Source organism: Festucalex cinctus, chromosome 10 (assembly GCF_051991245.1).
Source record: "Festucalex cinctus isolate MCC-2025b chromosome 10, RoL_Fcin_1.0, whole genome shotgun sequence".
NCBI classification, from domain to species: domain Eukaryota; kingdom Metazoa; phylum Chordata; class Actinopteri; order Syngnathiformes; family Syngnathidae; genus Festucalex; species Festucalex cinctus.
Genome location: NC_135420.1, coordinates 4,158,362 through 4,172,500, shown reverse-complemented (window position 1 = coordinate 4,172,500; position 14,139 = coordinate 4,158,362). Strand labels below are relative to the sequence as shown.

General features: G+C 40.1%; 2 long non-coding RNA genes across 2 annotated transcripts in view; both read right to left on the bottom strand.

Moving 5' to 3' along the window:
• Positions 1 to 8,612, bottom strand: part of LOC144027141 (uncharacterized) — a 21,629-nt gene extending 13,017 nt beyond the window's left edge. Inside the window, exon 1 of the long non-coding RNA XR_013285382.1 lies at positions 8,095 to 8,612. This is a non-coding gene — a long non-coding RNA (uncharacterized LOC144027141). The remainder of the gene's footprint in view (positions 1 to 8,094) is intronic.
• Positions 8,613 to 12,173: 3,561 nt separating this feature from the next.
• Positions 12,174 to 13,037, bottom strand: LOC144026534 (uncharacterized). Its single transcript, XR_013285212.1, has 3 exons — positions 12,995 to 13,037; positions 12,857 to 12,918; positions 12,174 to 12,678 (listed from the first exon to the last, which is right to left on the bottom strand). It is a non-coding gene; the product is annotated as an uncharacterized LOC144026534 (long non-coding RNA).
• Between the last annotated feature and the right edge of the window lie 1,102 nt (positions 13,038 to 14,139).

Here is a 14,139-nt window from a genome sequence, read left to right as displayed (position 1 = left end):
AGAAATTGGGTGTTGTGACAGCCTCCTTAACCGTGAGATCATAAGAAAAGCTGTCAGTATGCTCAGTAGTTACCATGAACACGTTTTATTGTACTGGAAACTGAAACTAAAAATACGTCCTCTGAGAGTGGTTAACCTTAACCATTTAGAGTAAGTTGATTAAGTAACATGTAACTAGTGAAAGGGTAGCATTAAATTTAATTAAGCCACGGGGAGGCTGTGCATAGTTACTTTTTATTCTTATATGCTCTGCCATATTTGCCTGTTATAAAATGATTAGAAAAACCACATCAGGTAAACCCAGCTGTGCATGTAACCACAATGATAACAGGAAGCCTGAGAACAAATCAACATTTTTGTGTGCAGAATTACCAACACCATGTGGTTTACTTACGTGCAACAGCAACAGTTTCTTCTGATGCGATGTTAAAGTTTACACTCTGTATCCACCCGCTTACAAAATAATTGTAAGCCTCCAGGGATTTGTTGGCGTGTTATGGAGCATGTTGTCAACACGAGGTAGTGAAAAATGTCCAGAGAAGTCACATTTGGCCAGCAAGCTTTCTCCGTCAAAAAAAAATCACCCTTGGTCAGGACGTAATTAGGATCAATCCCACCACACAGAGACACCTTCTGCCTGTATCGTTGTTTTTGATCTTCCGGTAAATCGTGAAAATACTGCGTAAATGACATCAGGTTGATAAGCTCTACCGTGTAACTCACGAGTGTACCTTGTGAACCGGCGGACACCCAAGATGGCGCCCGAAGAAAAACCTCCCGTGATGCATTACGATGTGCAAGCGACCTATTGTCCAGATGGCTGCTCACTTGACTGTTTATGAGCGAGCTAAGAGAACAAGTCCGGCTTGCTTTTTCTTGTCTTCTTTAGTACTGTCATTTTGAACAGGTTTTTTTAATTTTATTTATTTATTGTTTGGTATAGGAATAGGGTGGCACGGTGAGTGACTGGTTAGCACGTCCGCCTCACAGTACTGAGGAAGCAAGATCGAGTCCAGGCTCCGGCCTTCCTGGGTGGAGGTTGCATGTTCTCCCTGTGCCCGCGTGGGTCTTCTCCGGGTACTCCGGTCTCCTCCCACATTCCAAAGACATGCATGGCAGGTTAATTGAGCGCTCCGAATTGTCCCTAGGTGTGCTTGTGAGTGTGGATGCGTGTTCGTCTCTGTGTGCCCTGCAATTGGCTGGCAACCACTTCAGGGTGTCCCCTGACAAAATCTCCACCACACATTAACAGAAACCCAGAGGTGTTGATTGAGAAGGATTTCATGTGTATACGTCCAGTGTTTATGAAGTTTTATTTCTGAGTGAAAACTTAACACCCCACCTTTAATTTATATGATGTTACGATATGATCCACTACATTAGTTCTGCAATTATCAATTCCAAACATCCGTGCATTTCTGATATTTCCAAAATGCTTTACCTGGTGAAAACAGTCTACTGTATTGTTTTTGCCTGTGACTAGTATACAACCAGGCAGATTGTGCATAAGTCAAATGACAATTCATCACATTTTGAAATAAAAAATAATCCTCACAAATCAAATTACAACGATCCAAAGTCTTCCAAAAGGAAGACTCAAAAAGATCCAAAGGAGAGCTTCCTTTGACTGCCATTTTGACTTGTGATGTAAGCTCGGAAATTGACCTTACCGTGGCACGCCCCTCCCCGCCCACTAAATGTGACGCGCAGCACCCCTCCGACATTTATCGATCGAGATGAGCTGAACTGCATTCATAGTAATGCAAAAGTTGTCAAATCTTCCTTGTGATTTCTCGGTCAGGTATGTTCAGGACGCCTATATTTCTCTTTGAAGCAAGCAAAGGGGCTTTAAATCTTTTTAGTGAAGGGTATCTTCACTCCATTACCATGCAATTTTGCCCCAAAATAAAAGGGGATAAACCTCAATGTCTGCTGATGCAGAAGTCAGGAGTCAACTCACTCACTGTGACTGATTGTTGGCAAAAAAAAACAAAAACGTTTTTTGACATTCAATGTGTGTTTTGCTCTTATTTTACTGATCTTACTATTCACTGCATGATGTTCCATGTTTTATGTACAGCACTTTGTATACAGTAATGCTCGTTTTAAAGTGCTTTATAAATAAAGTTGAGTAGAGGTGAGTAACAGGCCGCAATAATGCTAACATGCTAGAATGCAAAAGCGCTAGCGGCCGGGTTGTCCTGAGGCGCTCCAACGAGGTTCAGACGAGGACATGGAGGAATTGCTGCGGCTTGCATGTTAATTAAAGAGGAAGATCAAAGAGCATAGATGAGTCACATTTGTGCTTGTGAGTGTAATGTTCCTAATAATCATCACAGTAACGTGCTGTACCTGTCAAACACATTGATTGAGTGGAATGTTGGCAGTTGACTGGGTTCCCATGGAATCCACTTGACATTTACACATCGGCATGTACACGAGCATGCACAAGCATGGCAGCCATGAGTCAGGACAGATGACATGCATTCAGTTGATATAGAAAGATTTCACACCTCTGTGTTTTTGCGTTAGCTAAAAATATCCATCCATCCATTTTCCCAACCTCTTGTTTCACACAAAGGTCGTAGGGGTGCTTGAGCCTATCCCAGCTGGCTTCGGGCAGATATGACAAAGATAAATCATTTCAAAACTTTCATTTTATTTTATTTTATTCTATTTTTCCTATTGTAGCTTCTCGGGGTGTGAATTGCCTAGTACCTGACGATTCTATTCTATTCCGATTAATCCTGATACGAATTTATAAGTCGATTGTTTGCGATTTTTTAAAATTCAAATTTAGAGAATACTAATCAATAAACTTGCACAGTGTAAGATTTGAATGAAAATGTATTATTTATTTATCTGAAACTTCAGTCTTATACAGGTTGTAATCTGTATCATGTTTGAACAGCATTGAAATTAAATATTATGGCTTAATGTTCCATTATTTTATGCTTAAGGTGTGAGCCCTAAGACATTTTGGTGAATATTTTTCTATCAAAAATGGATGTTTAAAAATCGATTCGGCTGCCTATTGAATCGATTCAAGAATTGTGCGATATATCGTGATGTGTTGCCGAATCAAGTTCAAACTATTTTGCGGTTCCAAAACCCAGAACAAATCTTCTCAATTCTTCACTAATCTATAGGAATGAACATATTACCTGATATCATGAATGTACAAATAAAAAGATTGTTTTTGGTGTTTGTGTGTGTGCGGTGTGTGTGTGTGTGTGTAAGGACACAATCAAACAGTACACTATCAATAAAATGGCAATGTTAGAAGCTGGTAAACCTTCTCTCTCCAAGCTGAATAAAAGCACAAAAGGCTCGTGTGAGTACATTTCAACTTGAGTTAGCTGCTAGTAGCAACTTAGCACGCCATCAGGTGACTATACCTTTTGAAGCTCATTGAGAGAATACCAAGAATGTGCAAAAACGTAATCAGGGAGGCTATTTATTTATATAATTATTTTATTATTTTCACCTTTTTTGTTGTACATAACTCCATATGTGTTCGTTAGTTGTCATTGTTGTCATCGTTTTGATGTCTTCAGTGAGAATCTACAATGTACATCGTCATGAAAATAAAGCAAATGTATTGAATGAGGTGTGTCCAAACTTTTGGCCTGTACTGTATATTGTATAGCATTCCTAGACGAGGACAAACTGACGGCCTGCAACTTCGTTAGGGAAAAATTATCCACAATGGAATTATTTTCCCTGAATAAACAAAAGGGTAACTAAGTACAAACAAATTGATAAAACATCAATGCTCACCTGGGCAAGATATGAGTGGTGAGCTGAGAGACTCTGAGAAACAAATGAGAGCCTGTTGAGAAACTCTAAAGCTTTTTTTTTGCTCAGAAAAAGATGAGACACAGAAGCAACACTCTTTAGTTGTCCAAAATAATCAATTATAAGTAAATGAGATCTGTTGTCTCTCATTAAGCATTTATTTTCTTCTGGGATGTTCTCCTCAATGTTACACTGTAAAATGCTTGAGATAAAAGAATTATTATTTTTTTTAAATCCTAAATTACATGACATCATGCATCTTACACACGTAACACATACTACTTGCTAAGTTTGGGATATTGGGGTGAAATTTCAGGATGAACATGAAATGCATTTCAACCTTTACCTGTGAACTTCAGTGCAGTTTAAACTTCCCTAAACTTTTGAATGCCCACGCAACACAATATAGTTCACTATATAAAAATGTATAGATTGATTGCTTAGGGTGCAGGGAAATGTGTGAATGTCGCTGCGTTCTGAAGCATTCACTCATTTCCCTACTCCCCAATTACGAGATATGATTACTGTAGGTCTATAATAGTGTAGTAGAAATGAATGGCGTCTGTGAGTCATTTGAGGACACACTGACAGCAGACTGACTTGTTTCTGCAAGTGTCACATGACATCGTCTGCCGAATGTGTGAGAGATGACTCAGATTGTTGCAACCCTATGTTCTAACTACAATTTGTTGTTTGTTGGTGACGGCGAGGGACAAACAGACATATTGTACTTTTACTTGAAAGGAATTTAATTGTGTTGTTCCATTAGCGAGCCGCAAATGCCCAAGTACAAACACATGCACAAGTACAAAATGTGCGTATGCATAGGAGCAAATACACGCAGAAACAGTGAACAGTTTCCCCAAGGTCAGACAGGATTAAGCTTTGGTGTATTTTAGGGTCATCCTGAATTTGACCTGAAAGCCCAATACTAAGATTTTTTTTATTTATGTATTTATTTATTTTTTGAGTCTTGCATGACATGCTAAAAATGACATGCCATTATCATAACTGCTTACTCCTCACAAAGGTCGTGGGGTTACTGGAGCCTATCCCAGCTGGCTTTGGGCAGTAGGCGGGGTACACCCTGAACTGCTTGCCAGCCAATTGCAGGGCACACAGAGACAAACAACCACTCACACTCACAAGCACACAATGTGGGAGGAGACCGGAGTACCCGGAGAAGACCCACGCAGGCACCGTGCCGCCGGTATTTTAAATCATTTGTCCTATTACGGTTTTTTCCAATTACTAAAACACAATTTTGCAAACATATTTCCGATGTGAAATGAAGGAAGGAGATTGTTTGACTGAGCATTTAAAACGAATGAAGGAGCTAACTGATCAGCTATCAACAATAGGAGCTGTAATTAAAGAAGAAGATCAAATTGTAACACTGTTGTGAAGTTTGCCACCAAGTTATGCTACAATTCTCACAGCATTAGAAACAAAGTTGAGAATCTGACGCTGCAGTTTGTTCAGCAAGCATTAATAAATGAGGAGCAAAAGCGAGTAAATGCTAATGCTCACCACATTGGTGCTACGTCAGGTGGTGCATCCGCCATGTCTTCACAATTCCATGCAACTGTTCAGGATAACTCCAGGACAGTGGGAGCGGAAAAAACAAGCGCTTGGAGGTGTTACAAATGCGGAAAAGAAGGTCATATCAAGCGTGACTGTCCAAGCTGGAAACAAAAAGCTAAAAAGAAAACTCACAAAGCTAAAAGCATGATGTGTGAAGATGAAGAAGGTGTGTCTGATGGTGCCTTTGTTGTAAAAGAAATTCAGTCAACTGACAAATCACAAGACGAATGGTTAATTGATTCGGGGGCATCGAAGCACATGACATGTGACAAGAAAATTCTTCAAGAATACCAGCAGTTCTCAAAAGCTCAATCTGTGAAAGTAGGTGATGGAAGGGTGGTTGACGCCCTTGGAATAGGAAACGTCAACATGAAAATGACTTTCAAAATAAGTGACTCAAAAACCATTACGATGTATGATGTTCTGTATGTTCCGAAGCTATCTGGGAATTTATTCTCAGTGGGAGCAGCTACCAAAAAGGGAAATACAGTAAAGTTCAACAAGGCTCACTGCTACATTCTTGGAAAAAATGGAACTCTCCTAGGAATGGGAACTCAAAGAGCTGATGGAGTTTATCAGCTGGATGTTGAAGGAAATGTACCTGTCTGCCACAGTGCTTCACTAGCAACTACTATATGGCATCAGCGTCTGGGACACACCACCAAGTTGAAAGAACTTAAGGATCTGGTGAAAGGAGCGGAATTCTCTGCAGAAACAGAGGTTCCTTTCTAGTGATAGACCGATATGGTTTTTTCAAGGCCGATACAGAATATTTGTAGTCAAGTCGGCCGATAACCGATATTTCAAGCCGATATTCATTTGCAATAAAATGGGGAGGGGGGGGGGGAATTCTTTCAAACTATATATAATTTCTCACTGAGTAACAAATTCATGTGAATGTAGCTCATTTGGGGGTTTTGTTAGGGTTCGTAAAAACGTTTCAAAAAGATTTTCGCGGTGAAAAATTGTGTGAATATGTTCCAAATGTGTTTACGACAAATAAAAACTGACTGCGAACATCTTACAAATCCTGATGAAAACCCCAAATTCGCTACGTTCGCAAGTATCCCCTGCTCAGTGAGCTTTATCGGCCTTCAGATTCAAAAAATGGCCGATGCCGATATTTGTCAAAATGCCAAATATCGGCGCCGATAATCGGCCGGGGCCGATTATCGGTCTATCCCTATTCCTTTCTGTAAAGGATGTGTGGAAGGAAAACTATACAGACGGCCATACAAGTCAGTTGGAGGAATACGGTCCAAACGCAGAATGCAACTTGTTCACAGTGATGTCTGTGTTCCCTTCCAGACTGAATCTATTGGTGGAGCAAAATATTTTGTGACATTCATAGATGATTACTCTAGATGCTGTAAGGTGTACTTCATGAAACAGAAGAATGAAGTGCTGAACAAATTTAAATAATTTGAGAGAACATTCTCAAATGAGTGTGGACAAAGTATCGCAAAGCTGAGAACAGACAATGGTGGTGAGTACACATCAAATGATTTTCAAGAATATTTGAAGGCTCAAGGCATTCACCATGAAATGACTGTTCCTCACTCACCACAGCAAAATGGTGTTGCGGAAAGAAATAATAGGACATTGATTGAAGCAGCTAGAAGCATGCTATCACATGCGAAATTGCCAAACGTACTGGGCAGAGGCTGTAGCTACTGCAGCTTACATTCAAAACAGGCTGCCCACATCTGTCCTGAAGAAAGAAACACCCTACGAGAGATGGTATGAGAAAAAAACCGACAGTAGTCACATGAAAGTGTTTGGCTTATTGCTTATGCACATATCCCTGATGAAGATAGACGCAAACTTGACAAAAAGGCTGTGAAGTTTCGTTTTCTGGGATATGCAAACAATGCGAAGGGCTATCGCATGTTTGATGAAGAAAAGAAGAGGATTCTAATTCGTCGTGATGTTGTCTTCAACGAATTGAACTTTGATTGGAACCAAGAGGTGGAAGTGCCTTGCTCAGAAAGTGAGGTCGACATGGAGAGAGATGACAGTGGAACGCAAGAAGAGATCATTGTTGATGGAACTGTTAGAAGAAGTGACAGGATTAAAAAGGCTCCAAGAGGTAGGGATATGATGAGTTCGCTGAAACAGTTATTGTTGATCATCATGCCAGTATTTGCCGTGTGACAGAGCCAGTCACAATGAAAGAAGCGATGATGAGTCCCAATGCCAAGTGTAGCCCCTCACTCAATTCGGTTCTGTAGAAGTTGCTGTGACACTCACCTTTACAACTTGTTGGACAAATTTGCACGGGAGATGAACTGGTGATGGCTACTAAAATCTACACATGGGATCTTCAAATACTTTCCAACTAGGGTATATGACTCTGCCTAGGTTACAGAAAGGCCAAGATAGCTGTACTATATGACTGACTATGTGCAGTAAGATTAAACTCCCATGCAATCACTTTCATGCAACATTTCTAGCACCCTAGCTTGACATAGGACATGTGAAATCATTTGGATCTCAGCTGCATGAAACATGGAAAAAAAAAAACAGTCTCTTATGAAATTAGAGAACATTTATTTACAGAACACACACGAAATATGAGAGTAAAAGGGGGGAAAAAAAGGTAGAAAAGAAATAACGACCCGGGGTTTAATAGTTCAGTTCGTTGGGTACCATTCGTTGGCGCGCTTGTTGGAGCTCATTTGTAATCCACGAGGAAAAGATACTAGTACTCACAGATTCCTTCAGATCCAAGCAACGATATTCAAACCTCCTGCAGACCAGCGTGTTAGCTTAGCCACGGAAATCCTTGCGTGGTCCACAGGCGGAAGAGTAGGCCTCCCGGTCAACGACAAGTCCTGAGCACTTCTAGCAGCGTCACGAAGCACTTTATCCCGAAGCACATCAGAAGCTTGTTGGGAAACACTCTTTCCCGCACACGCACTTCAGCTTGTTTCCACGTTGAGCTAAGCAGCAGCTAACTGCTAATAGCAGAAATTCGTTTGAGCTAATGACGCAGCACAATTAACGGACATTACTTTCACACGACAGATTCTCTCGATAAGTAAAATCAATGGTCAAAAGCAAGGCAATTACCTTAGTTGAACCAGTAACACTTAACTGTAAACGCAAACGGTATCTCTCGTCCTTTCTCCGTGTCACTCTCGTAATTCTCCTTTTTCTCCCTCGTACTTTCCTTTCTCTCTCGTTCTTTTAGGTTCCACCCCAACAGTCATCTGATTGGCTGATAATCATTCCCCACGTTACTCTGATTGACTGTCCATTGATATACCTCAAATGAATGCACACACGAAAGAAAAACACGTCACTGAGGCGTTCAAGGTCCCGTCCAAATGGGAAATCACATTATCGTTCAGCATCAACTCTTCTCTACAAGGCAATGAAATAACAAGGTGAACTTTACAATAGAAATCACAACAGCAACAAAAATAGAGTGCTACACAAGCAATGGCAGGAGGCAGCTGATTTGGAATTTGAATCGCTGTTGGAAAACGAGACTTGGGACTTAGTGGAGCTACCAAAGGAAAGAAAAGCAGTAGGATCAAGGTGGGTCTTCAAAGTCAAGTATCATAGCGATGGAAGATTGGAGATATACAAGTGTAGACTTGTCGCAAAAGGCTACTCACAGTTGTATGGTACTGACTATTATGAGACTTTATCACCAGTGGTACGATTCACTTCAATGACAGTAGCCTGTCATTTGCCATCCAAAACAACTTGCATGTACACCAGATGGATGTTGTAACTGCATTCCTAAATGGACACCTGGAAGAAGAAATCTATATGGAGCAACCAGAGGGATACACCAAACCTGGGCAGGAACACCTGGTATGCAAGTTGAAGAATTCAATTTATGGACTTGAAGCAGTCTCCTCGTTGCTGGAGTAAAGCATTCACTCAGTTCATGAAGGAAATTGGATTCAAACAGAGCATATCCGACTCTCGTGTGTTTGTGAGAAGAACACAAGAACTTGAGATACTTGCTTTTTATGTGGATGATCTCATTCTGATAACACGGTCAAATGAGAACATGAATCTGCTGAAAATGACCCTCAGTGAGTGCTACAAGATGAAAGATATGGGTGAGCTGTCTTATATTCTAGGCATCTCTGTGACCCAAGACAAAGAGAAGAACTGTATCTTTCTTGATCAGAAGCATTACATTGAAGCCATACTCAACAAATATGGAATGGATAATGCAAATCCTGTAGCAACTCCTGCTGATACAAATGTTAAATTGAGGAAAAGTGATGGTGTCAGTAAGCCGGTGCATCAACAGACCTATCAGTCGATGGTAAGGCAAGGCAAGGCAAGTTTATTTGTATAGCACATTTCATACACAAGGCAACTCAATGTGCTTTACACGAGGAAAGACAACACATAAGCATCAAAAAACAATAGTTAACATTCAGAGGAAAAAAACTAAATAAAAATAGGTTACAAACTAACAATCTTAAAACATTATTCAACAAACTTTAAAAAATTTAACATAAAAAAGTTTAAAATGATAATAAAAAAAATAAATAATAAAATAAAAATAAAAATAATAATTAAAAAAACACTTAATTAAAGCTGTTTAAAAGTCCCTAATCAAAGGTATAAGAAAAAAGCAAAGTTTTTAACCTGGATTTGAAAGCATTTACACTCGGGGCTGACTTCACTTCTGTTGGTAGCCTATTCCATCTGTGTGCAGCATAATAGCTAAATGCAGCTTCACCATGTTTACTTCGAACTCTGGGTTCCACTAGTTGGCCCAAGTCTGTCGATCTCAGAGCCCTGCTGGGTTTGTACTCAATCAGCATTTCTTGGATATATTCAGGACCCAAACCATTTAGTGATTTATAGACGAGTAGCAGAACTTTAAAATCGATTCTACAGCTGACAGGGAGCCAGTGTAAATCCTTAAGTACTGGAGTAATATGTTCTGATCTTTTTGTTTTGGTCAGAACTCGAGCTGCAGCGTTCTGAATGAGCTGCAATTGTCTTATGTTCTTTTGAGAGAGTCCAGTCAGAAGACCGTTACAGTAATCTAGTCTGCTGGAGATAAAAGCATGGATAAGCTTCTCTTGGTCTGCTTGACGCATGCAGTCCTTCAGTCTGGATATGTTTTTCAGCTGGTAAAAGGCTGTTTTAGTGATAAATTTAATATGATTACTGAAGGTCAGATCTGAGTCTATTAATACCCCAAGATTTCGAACTTGGTCTTTAGTTTCTAAAGACAGTGACTCAAGCTGTTTTTTAACAGCAATCCTCTTTTCTTTATTGCCGAAAACAATGAGCTCCGTTTTGTTTTCGTTCAGCTGAAGGAAATTTTGGTTCATCCAGTTGTTAACTTGCTCTAGAGAATGACACAATGCGTTAATAGAACTGCTGTCATTTGGGGACATAGATAAATACAGTTGTGTGTCATCTGCATAACTATGATAGTCAACATCGGTGTTCTGAAGCATTTGACCCAAAGGTAACATATACAGACTGAACAACAGGGGTCCAAGGACTGACCCTTGAGGGACCCCACAAGTCATGGCCTTTCGATCAGATTAAAAATTTCCAATGGTCACAAAGTAACTCCTTTCCTGGTAGGAAGTCTACTGTATGCTGCAATGGCCACACAACCAGACATAGCTCAAGCAGTTAGTACTGTGTCCAAGTTCAATGCAAATCCAGATATGTCACATCTGACTGCTGTGAAGTGGATATTCCGATACTTGAAGGGGACGGAAAATCTTTCTCTCAAGTATGAGCAGTCATGCACAGATGCTTTGGTCGGCTTCTCGGATGCTGACTGGGCTGGAGATCAGGATGATCGTCGATCAACAACTGGAAACATCTTTCTACTAAGTGGAGGAGCTGTAAACTGGCTTAGCAAGAAACAAGCAACAGTTGCACTCTCGACAGCTGAAGCCGAATATGTCGCACTTAGTCAAGCTGCTCAAGAAGGTATCTGGTTGAGACAATTGCTGAGTGATCTTGGGATGAAGGCGATGTCTACAATAATCTTGGAGAACAACCAAGGAGCAATTGCAATTGCAAAAAATCCAGTGGAACACTCAAGAACTAAACACATTCGCTACCACTACATCCATGAATGTGTCCAGAATGGGCAAATTGAGCTGAAGTATTGTCCAACAAAGGACATGAAAGCGGATATATTGACCAAGCCACTTACTAAGCAAAGGTTTGGAAAGTTTAGGAGGGAAATAGGATTATTTCAAATTTAAAGATTTGTGTTAGTTTTGGCATTGGAATATGTGTGTGTGTGTGTGTGTGGAGGGGGTGGGGGGGGGGGGGGGCGGGGGGGGAGTTCCAGAAGTGGATTGTGAATGTGAAATGTGCCTAGAAATTTAGTTTGATTTATATTTTTTCAAAAGGGAGCACAGCACTATTTTTATTTAAAAGGTTTAGAAAGATGCTATTGTAAAATTAAGTGGGAGTGTTGTAGTACAGTAATTTGACAATAGGTGGTGCTGTTACTCCATGCTGTCTGTGAATGACGTAACTTCCTGTCTGCATTTCTTGTTCCGTTGTATATTGATGCGCACTTCTGCAATAAACGAAGCTTGACGCTGCACGTTCAATAGTGGCACACACGTCATTCATGTCACCAGATTTATGTCTCAACTACACACTGCTGGTCATAATGCACTGTCATTAGTATGCTTTGCCATAATCTAAAATAGTTCAAATTGAAGAACATTATTCAGATTGTTCACAAGCACAGACATATTTGAATATACACACATGCTATTCAAACTTAATTTAAAAAAAAATTCACAAGTCAGTGCAAGCCCATATCCCGCCAGATTAAAAAAACAAAACAAAACAAAAAACAAAACAAAAAAGAATCCGCCAGTGGGGGGAGAAAAAAAAAAAAACCAAAACCTTTTTTTTGTATATGTTAGAACGAGAATCCACCAGTGGGGAGGAAAACAAATCTATCAGACTTCCATGCGGCACGTTGCGCCCTCCAGCGACGAGCGAAAGTTTGAAACAGTTATGAAGACCACGTCACACTCAACGAGAATCTAAGTCGACTATAGTTTTTTCCAATTGCTAAAACACAAAAATGACTTGCATAGCACAATCATTTAAACTGGCACACAGAGAGCAAGACCCCTTCTCAAGTTTCCAAACCTCTAAACACATTTTCTGCTTTACACACAGTTTGCGAGTTTGGTTTTGGATGGATGGATGGATAGGCAGGCAGACAGACAGATAGATAGAAGCTGCTCTTGTCATCAATGACGACGCATTGTGGAGAGTTTCAAACTGGTGTTTTATTTCCTGACACCGTGAAAACTATGAAACAGAAATACACAAAAAAAAAAAGCAAAGGGTCAATATCACATTTTCAACAAAAACCTACATAACTACACAAACTTTAATACAGAATATAAGCAAATTCCAAAATATAAAACATACATTTAATGTATATTAAAACAGCCATCACGATCCTTTGACAGACAAAATAACGCACCTCGTTCCATAAACCAAGGGTGCTAAAACAGGTGAAACAATCCTTTCAGGGGAATCCACATCCTACACAAATAATACATTAACAGATAAAACAATAGTCATAATAAAACAGCCATGGAAACTGTCGAAACAAACTTACATGCAGAAATAATCAGGCCGCGAACACCAGCACCACACGAAGCAGCAAACAATGAGTGAAGCCGACTGTCCTTCGAGTGAAACCTTTTAACCTTAATTACCACCTCACCCACGCTGATGGTACACAACTGCCACCTAGTGGCCATTTCTCATAATTCATTTACATTCCCACCAAATAATTTATGATGAATTTAAGACCACAGATGGATGAATCATAAATGATTTACACAAAAGGAGAATCCCAAAATGCCATTTAGTTAATTGATTAATGCGCATGGCCAAGCAAATATTGTCGCAACCTCCCACCAATCCAACGAGTCCATTGTCCGGAAGCGGATCAAGGGGAAAGGGAAGACTCCGCTGTCTTGTTCTTCTACAGTCCCATAATTACTTTAAAAATTCGTCCAAAAGAACTAACAGGTCTTAACAAGATACTTGTTCTTACACACAAACAGGCGCAAACTTTAACCTCATTTTCTAACTCCAGCTGCTTTAATCTCAGGTTAAACTCTTCCCGCCTTCACTCCATTTCCACTTCCTTCATCTTAATTTCAGCCATCATTTTAGTTTCAGCTATTTTCCAGTCATTCTCCAGCTCGCACATTTTTAACCTTCCAGCTCGAATTTGCCGCATTGCCTTTTCTTGTTCAACTTTCACTGCAAATTCCACTTCAGCGTCTGCTCGTTTACTAGAGACTAGTTAAGGATGTTTCGGAGATTACTGTTTCTGTGTTGGTATATCCAAAGATAGACCCATACTCATCTTTATTCAATATCATCCTCACTCTCTTTATCCAATACATTATTAAAAACTTCAATAGTTCCTTTTCTTTTATCTACAAGATCACTAACCTCAGCTATGAGGGGCATCCATTTTCTTAGTTATTTCTACAGTGGCGGTACAGTTGCATCGAATTGGCTTATAACATACACTGCTTTGCATTTGGCCTTGTTTTGTTGAATGTTGTCAAGGTCATCCAGTGAACAAAATGCCTTCAGTTGTTTCCTGGAATCCTTCACCAGTTCCTTCCAGGAATCAAATGCCCTTTTAAAGGCTCTCTTGTGTTCTTCAGCTTTCTCTTCGCGCAGCTCCTGACCCTTATCAGTTAAAGTCGTGTCACAGGAGCTGGACGGCTGGCCAGTGAG